Below are 7,515 nucleotides of genomic sequence, written 5' to 3'. Positions count from 1 at the left end.
AAACTCAAATTGGTCTTTCATTGTTACAAACGATGTATATTTTCTAGAACTTTCTTCGACAGGAACATGCAAAAATCCATTAGCCAAATCTAATGTAGTAAAAACTTTATGTCCCTGGAGCTTCTCGACTACCTCGTCAATTAATGTCATTGGAAAATTATCGCGCAAAATTTTCTCATTTAATTTGCGATAATCGCAACATAACTGCTTTGATTTATCTTTTTTAGACACAAGCACAATCGGCGACGCGTAGTCGGATACACTTGAAGTAATAATATCTTCATCTAGCCATTGCTTCACTTGAGCATCTACGATTCTTTGATCTTGAGAAGATACACGCCTAGGTGGCTGATACACCGGTACATCGTCCTTTAAAACAATTTTCATTTCCACCGGGGAAAATTAGATTCTTTTTGGCTTATATTGAGCAATCAGCTTTTCCACTTCTAACATTTTTTCCTTATCGAGATGTGACAAATCATACGTTGATTTCGGCTCCTGTTCATCTATACAAATCATACTGAAAGCTGCTATTTCTGCCTCTTCTGCAATTTTACCATTATACTCTGTGTTGTTCGCCTGACAAGTATCTGTTTTATCCTTCCTTAGAAACCTATCGCTCTCCTCGCTAACAATTAAATCGACTCCCGAATCGAATTGAACGTCCTATTAATGCCGGATATTGAAGATCCCTTGTTGACAATATGAAACATGATATTTATCTCAATATCATCTACTTTAGCTCTGGTTTCGAAACTACCTAACGTGGCCACTTCTGAATTACCGACTCCGCCTAGTACTCGTTTATCTTTGTTTGGCTTAACTTTAAGGTTAAGCTTTTCGACTGTATCTACCCTTATCAAACACAAACGACTACCACTATCGACTAATGAAGGAAAAATTACATTCTCTACCTTTGCCATTTTAAACCTTAGTCCAAAATCTGCCTCTGAAGGTTTGAACATTACTTCGGTAATTGTGTTCAAATTGTCTTTTTCACCTTTCACTTGGACTGTCGGACATTTGTTGCATTTATGGCCGACTTTGTTGCACTTGTAACATCTAAATTTTTGGTTTGTGCAATTCTTTGCTATATGCGAAGTTTCGCCGCAATTGAAACATGCGCGATTTATAATTGAATGTTGGTTGTTTTCTTTCTTATCTTCCTTGACACTGACTCTATTTTCAACTTCTACCTTTAGATTATATTTAATTCTCTCATACATTTTTATTTGCTCTTTTAATTCCCTTATACTCCTTGCTTGGTATAAAACCGTTTTGTTTAATTTTGAATCGGGAATCCCTAGTATGAAATATTCTATTATGCTGGCTTCCTCCAGTTTTACCCGCTTTCCTATTTCCATTAAGGAATATAAAAATTCAATAAATGTTTCGTTTTGTCTTTTTTGACGATTCCTTAAAAGCCTATGTGCCTCAGCTGATGAAAATGATGTTTCGAATTCATCAATTAAAGTTTGTTTTAAAGATATCCAATCACGGATACCGGTTTGCTTCGAATAAATGCCCTAGCTGCTCCTCTGAGAAGCTGTTTTGCATAAATAAATTTATGGATTTCCGATCAGCCTACTATATGTGCGTTTTCTTCAAAAGATTCTGCCCATTGATTTACTTCCTGCCCGTCTGTACCGTTAAATGACTATTTCTCTAAATGAAAAATGAGGAACTGTGGGTGGCACCGGACCTTTACCCAACACACTCTCACAAAACGGCTCCACTGATTCGACTTCACCCTCGCTTTCATCGTCATCGTTTAGAAGACCGTAGTGTGTCAGAAGTCTGTCTCGTAATTCCTTCTTTCGTCCATTTGTTGGTAGCCCTTCTTCTTTTAGCCTTTCCTTTAACATTGTCACTGTCATATCTAATATAGTCTGAGCCTCYATTTTGAGTACTCCTTTACAATTATGCAATACAACAAATAATGTAAGTATATATAATCTTATGTGATAATGTTAATTTAATAAAACGTAATAATATGACAGTAACCTGTAATCCTCGTTGTAACACGACTGCCTCAGGCAACTCAGCCTCTCGAGTACTGCTGCTGACGATGAACATACGTTGCCGTCGCCAACACACTTTTCACTGCTTCACGCGGACTCTGTTGCTGCAACTCGTTCGTTGCCAACTTGATAGTAGCGCGTAATGCTCGCTGTCTGTTACGCTTATGTACTTATGTTGCCGTATCCACTGCTTCAATATTTCGCTTGACAACACGAACTATCTCCGACTAATGTGTTGCGAAATCTGCTGCGCTGTTGCGGCGCAACCGTTTTCACACACTGCTCGTTCGAAAACACGAGCCAACCGCAGCCTATTTGTTGTCGATTCTGCTGCGCTGTTGAGGCGCAACCGTTTCCACACACTGCTCGTTAGAAAACACGAGCCAACCGCAACCTAGTTGTTGTCGATTCTGCTGCGCTGTTGAGGCGCAACCGTTTCCACACGCTGCTGGTTCGAAAACACGAGCCAACCGCAACCTATTTGTTGCCGACTTGTTGACGACGCTCGACCTCGCTGCTTGTTACACTTGTGTACGTGTGTTGCCGTCGCACTTACACTCTTCGCGGTTTCTGATACGTGATTGCGGCGCAACTATTTTCGCTGTATGTCTTGTTTGCCGACACGAACCAACTCCAACTTGGTTGTTGTAGACGTACCGTAACGTCGCTGCTTGCTATACTTCTGCATTTCTAGAAACTCAAGTGTACTAAACTGTACATCACCTGTATTTTATGCACCTCCAAAAACCGCTTCTTTCTTCTCTGCTGCACAGTCTACCAAATGGTGCTGCCTTCGAGTTTGCTTTTGCAGTGCACTATTTGGTCAATAAAATCGGTTGAGTTGAGCTCCTAATTTGTAGGATATAGCAAATTGGGCTGGTTGAGCCCCCAATTTGTAGGGAACTCGGGCTGAGTTCCAAAAAACAGGATATAGCGTACGGCCAACCTGACCAATATACAGGAAAACGTGGACGACTCGCTAAGTCCGACTTGGTGGAACGAATGATCCACCAATGCGCAGAAATAAAAGACTGGACCAACTTCACATCACAATTGATCAATGCTTTAATTTATTCAAGAACTGGTGCTTTTAATAAAACTKTACAATAAGTTAGTTAATACAACTTCACAATAGATAGATGCCTTTTCTAACTTTATAGGTCGCGGTCCGCTTTTCAAGTGAAGTCCGTTATTGGTTTTATTCCGTTCGAGTCCCCTTTTCGTTCAGTTAGTGTTGTCGTGTGTCAAAACGTTCAGTCCGCACGGTCGCATTTCTTCGTCCTACATATATATATATATATATTTTTTTTTTTAGATCTATTTCAAAAGATGTATATTTAACATTAAATATAGCATATCAAACTTTTATTTTACACTAATACAAAAAAATTATACTAAAGCCTAAAATACGCTTAATTCATATAAAAAAAAGTTCACATACGTTAATGATTATCAACATTTATCGAAAATAAATTGAGATTCTAAAGAAGAAAAGAGTATACTAACGACATAGCAACAGTCGTTTCTTGTCATTGTAATAATTGAGAGCAGAGTAAAACGAGCGAATGAATGTTCAGATAATGTGTTTTAAGTTAACAATTTTATTTTCCAAAATCAGGAGTACTAAACAAAATGCTGGAAATCCGTGTCGTTGAAAATTCTGAATTGTCTCCCTGTAACAATTTTCAATAAACTTCTTATTGCAAATAAAATAAAGCCTAAAACAAGACCTGTGCGCTGCTTTAACTTTTTAAACCCAAGCACTACAATGATAAAAACTAGTTCAAGTCTTCTCTGCAGACTCAGCGGACAGTACAAACCTCCTAGTAGTGGCAGTAATTGGATTAAAGAGAAAAGCTCAAAATAGAAGCCTTTACTAGAATTATAGGCTCTTGAGATAGCTCGCGGTTACATTACCATGATTTGCTAACCCTTACATCAGACCGTCTGTTCATAATTGCTTACTATTACGGTTTTCAAATCAACTGCATTTTGGTTGAAGTTTTGAAATTCAGTATAATGATTTTTAACTCATCTCGTCAAAACAAATTTCGGTTGAATTATGGTCATCCTTCGACTTTTTTCTTCGAAATTTTCAGCTGCTAACAATCAATTGTAGTTAAACATTAATGAATTATTTTAAGAAAGATATTAACACAAAATGGAAAACAAAAATAACTTTTGAATATTCAATAAACATTAATTAAAACCATAAACATTCTCTCATTTCTAATTGAATAGGGAATCCTAAAATTAAACGTGTAAAAACTTTCCATATTTCTTCGTCTTTATTGTTAAGTTAACAACAGCGCGCCAGTCGTTTCTTCTTTTTGCTACAAGGCGCCAATTAAATATTCCAAGAGAAGTCAGGTCCTTCTCCACTTGGTCCTTGCAACGGAGGTCCTTGAAGGTCGTCCTCTTCCTTTGCTTCCCCCGGCGGGTATTATGTCGAATACTTTTAGAGCTCTAGTGTTTTCGTCCATTCGCGCAACATGACTACGCTGGCTAAGCCGCTGTCTTTTAATTCGCTGAACTATGTCAACAACGTCGTATATCTCATACAGCTCATTGTTCCATTAAACGCAATATTCACCGTGGCCAACGCGCAGAGGACCATAAATCTTTCGCAGAACTTTTCTCTCGAAAACTCGCAACGTCAACTCATCAGATGTTGTCGTCGTCCTTGCATCTGCACCATATAGCTAGACGGGAATAATGAGTGACTAATAGAGTTTGGTCTTTGTTCGACGAGAGAGGACTTTACTTCCCAATTGCCTAGTTAGTCCGAAGTAGCAACTGTTGGAAAGGGTTATTTTGGGTTGGATTTCGAGAGTGACATTTTTGTGGCTATTAATGCTGGTTCCAAGATGGACGAAATTATCTACAACTTCGAAGTTATGAATGTCAGCAGTGTCGTAGGAGCCAAGTCCTGAGTGTGATGACTTTTTATTTGATGACAGAGTATCCCTCTGTCTTGTCTTGCCCTCGTTCACTGCCAGACCCATTTACTTTGCTTTCTTATCCATTTTGGAGAAAGCAGAACTAACGGCGTGGTTGTTAAGGGCAATGATATCAATATTATCAGAATACGCCTGCAACTGACTCTTATAGAAGATTGTACCTTCTCGATTTAGTTCAGCAGCTCGTATTATTTTCTCCAGAAATAGGTTGAAGAAGTCACTCGAAAAAGAGTGTGGCCTCTCTGAAACCTCGATTGGTATCGAACCCCTCGGAGAAGTCCTTCCCGATCCTGACGTAGCTTTTGGTGATGTCTAATGGAAGATTCTAAAGAGCTTGATTCTACAATAACTTTTTTAAATTATTCGAACAACACGAAAATAACGAACTTTGGTATTTAATTTATTTCTTAAAGTTTTACTTTTAGCGCTAACAATGTAAATTTTTTATTGCTATTTTGTGTGTAATACAAAACCCTTAAAGGGTTTCTTTTACCTTTTTGAATCGCCCGTTGTAGAAAATGCGGGTAGCTCGGCAAATAACAGTGCATTGGCTCTGCCTATGTCAGAGTACGATCCATCTATAACTTTGGGGACATATTCTTAGAAATTGTTTAAACAGATTTAAGCAAAAAAAAAATCGATTTTTTGAAGCTTCTAAATCAGGCTCCCCCATTAATGGGTATGGCACAAATAGTCAGGTCAATGCGACTGGTCTGTCAACGGAATGGGCGAAAAAAAGTGAGCTTGAATGTTATAAGACAAAGCTTGATGAATATACTGAAAATATTTACAAAAAATTGGGAGAATGTAAGTTAAGTAAAGTATTATAAAGTAACAATTACTTTATAGTTAAATTTTTTATTATTATTTCACACGTATACATATGTATTCGTTAAAGTTGCGGGAAAGTTTCTCCATACTGAGCTTGCTGGATTTATCTACTTCAAAGCAAGTTTAATCACTGTTCTGTACGAAACGCTCATTTGACATTTCTTTATTCAAACGACATACATAGTTATCTCGGTAGCACCTATATATGGAAGTTGGTGAAGAAATTTTCATATTTTACTTGGATGAGTGCCAGCGGGAAACAACCTTTTGGTATGTATTTGTAGAAAGTTTTCTTTATATTAGGTTATTTAGGAAATGTTAACAACTGGCATTCTAATATTTTGTTTGTTGACCTATGTTATGTTATCTACGGTGGTTACCATCGATTTCATACATATCATGTTAACTATTGTAGATATCAACTTTTTATAACAATTAGGTACAAACTTAAATATTATAGTATTAGAAGCTAGTAGTGGTAGTAGTAGTTAATTTTTAAAATGWAATGTAGATGCCCTAACAAATACAATAAAAATAAAAATAATTGAAATCTTTTGATTAATTTTAAATTTTTGCAAATTTCGAAGAAAAAGTCTCAAGCCCTACCCAATCATTATTTGTTTGATTTGTAAAATACATTAAACTAAAGAAAGATTCTGTAAATTCTCACCGCTGGTGAGGGATAAGTAAATATCTTAATGGGGTGAGGAATATTTCATTCGTTGAGTGCATGCGTATATGCATAAATGCATACGTGTCTCATATTAGGTTGTCAAAACAGTCTTGCGGTATTTTCGCTAGTTGGCGCTGAGAGCGCGTAGTTCTAGTTTTCTTCGTCGCTTATTTTGGAAAGCTCATTTCACGCTAACACGTGTTCGATTGATTGTCGTTAAGTTGTTCGTTAGTTATAGCGTTGCAAACATTTAGCAAAATAAAGAGAAAATACGGCATATTTTACAGTACTACTACTACGATAAAGGCAAAAATGCATCACATGCCGCCAATAAAATTTGTGCAGTTTATGGACCCGATACAGTTTCCATTTCCACAGCACAATGATGGTTTCAACGTTTTCGTTCTAGTGTAGAGGTGGTTGAAGATGCGCCACGCTTCAGAAGGCCTGACGTCGAAAATTGCGATAAAATCGCTGAATTGGTGTAAAAAGACCGACATAGTAGCAGCCGCAGCATCGGTCAATAGCTGGGCATAAGCCATCAAAAGAAATTTTATGAACAATTGAAAATTCAATAAAAAGTACTGCAAGACTTTTTTGACAACCATGTTGCATATGTATGTGTGTAAATATTCATGTTCCATATATTTGAATATATATAACTATTTACAATTAGCGGACTGTATCCGGTTGAAGGCGAGCTAAAGTGAGAAGGCGAAACATCCCCTGCATAGGGTTGTGCGCTGGGTTTGGGACCCGCCACGTAAAAAACACCCCCAATGAAAGGAAACAAGCAGCCTCGGMTGAGAGACCCCCCTTTTGATGACGACCATGGCAAACGGAATAAGGACTACGATTTGAGGGCATGCACCTGGAATGTCCGGTCCCTTAATTGGGAAAGTGCCGCTGCCCAGCTGGTTGATGTCCTCGTAAAAGTGAAGGCTGACATCACCGCCGTCCAAGAAATGCGATGGACGGGACAAGGACAGAGACGAGTAGGTCCTTGTGGCATTTACTACAGTGGCCATAT

The sequence above is a fragment of the Bactrocera latifrons genome, unplaced genomic scaffold (assembly GCF_001853355.1).
Source record: "Bactrocera latifrons isolate USDA-ARS-PBARC rearing strain unplaced genomic scaffold, ASM185335v1 scaffold_540, whole genome shotgun sequence".
Taxonomy (NCBI): Eukaryota; Metazoa; Arthropoda; class Insecta; order Diptera; family Tephritidae; genus Bactrocera; species Bactrocera latifrons.
The sequence above is the reverse complement of the archived record's forward strand: the minus strand, read 5'-3'. Positions refer to the sequence as shown.